This window comes from Penaeus japonicus, unplaced genomic scaffold (assembly GCF_977035675.1).
Source record: "Penaeus japonicus unplaced genomic scaffold, GWHDUDI00000001_assembly GWHDUDI00000035, whole genome shotgun sequence".
NCBI classification, from domain to species: domain Eukaryota; kingdom Metazoa; phylum Arthropoda; class Malacostraca; order Decapoda; family Penaeidae; genus Penaeus; species Penaeus japonicus.
The window spans coordinates 27,085,805-27,087,266 of NW_028234437.1; the positions used below are offsets into that span (position 1 = coordinate 27,085,805).

General features: G+C 33.4%; 1 long non-coding RNA gene across 1 annotated transcript; it reads right to left on the minus strand.

The window, feature by feature from the left end:
- Positions 1-314: 314 nt before the first annotated feature.
- Positions 315-751, minus strand: LOC147467605 (uncharacterized). The gene is made up of 2 exons (XR_015190489.1): positions 624-751; positions 315-528 (listed from the first exon to the last, which is right to left on the minus strand). It is a non-coding gene; the product is annotated as an uncharacterized LOC147467605 (long non-coding RNA).
- Between the last annotated feature and the right edge of the window lie 711 nt (positions 752-1,462).

The window sequence follows — 1,462 nt, forward strand, 5'->3', positions numbered from 1 at the left end:
TTGCCTCACCTGCACCTCCCTTTTGCGCATGCCCGTGGTTTACAAGCACTCACCAGTATCACAGCCACCGACAAAGCCATTTCCTTAAAAAATATACAATGTATTAGTTTCATAAGATGACAAGTCCCTTTTGAATGAAGTGAACAGTATGAACTAGCTGTGCAACACTCAACGACTATACACCATATATCCTACTCACTGCGCCACTTGTAAAAAGGATCTTTCATTATATATGGAAATTTATCATTGGTAGTATTGCACTTTTAGCTTTATCGTACTCTTCACTTCCAAAAAGGGGTTATATAAAGATTAGATACCATTCACCTTATATTTACAAAAACATATGTATATTACAAATAATATAGTTCAGAAATCACGTCCCTTCGAGCGTGTCAAACCGCCCAGGTGTCACGGGGCTTGTTAAAGCTTGGCGCTCCTCCGAATATTAGAGTTTCGGGGGACATGAGAGGCACACTGTAGTGGCGCCTGGCGTCAACGTTATAAGAATAACCAAATACAATAATAAGACTGAAAAGAATAGAAATACAATATAAATATGGTGTATTTACAATATTACCACGCTATATGTACCAGCGTAATAAGACAGCTATGGCTGTACTCACGAGGTGAGGGTCACCGTGCTCACTCGAACAGGTGGTATGGCTAAGTGACCGATTGTATGGTGGAACAATACCAGGTGAGGCATACCTACGCGCATGCGCATTACAAAATAAGGGAGTTAAGATATAAACATGTACATCGATGTATATCGATATTTAATAAGGATAATTATTTCCTCGTAGATATTCAAATATTGCTTTACATTCTTCACATTGTCATAGCACACATGTTATGTTTGAAATTAGTAAAGCTGTTATATTAATCCCTTTACAGTATATAAGTATATATATATATATATATATATATATATATATATATATATATATATATATATATACATATATATGTATATATATATATATATATATATATATATATATATTTATATATATATTTATACATATGTATACATATACATACACACACACACACACACACACACACACACACACACACACACACACACACACACACACAAGATCTTTAAAAGTCGATAAAAAGGATATAAACCATGATTACGATCATAACGATGATGACGATACTAATGATTAGTATGATGATAACAATCATAATAATAGCTATGATAATAATAATGAAATAACTATTATCATAACTTCATATCCTATCATATAATATTGTCATTATGATTGTTATAATCATTATTCGTTGCCATTATCAATATTTTTATATTATTACTGCTACTATCATCATCATGATTATCTTTACCCTATCATTATCCTTATTATCAATAATAGTGGATAGAGTCAGAGCTGGGCGCTCTGCTGATCTTAGCGCTCTGCACTCTGTGATGCTGCTCGATTTTACACTCGCTGATACCGGA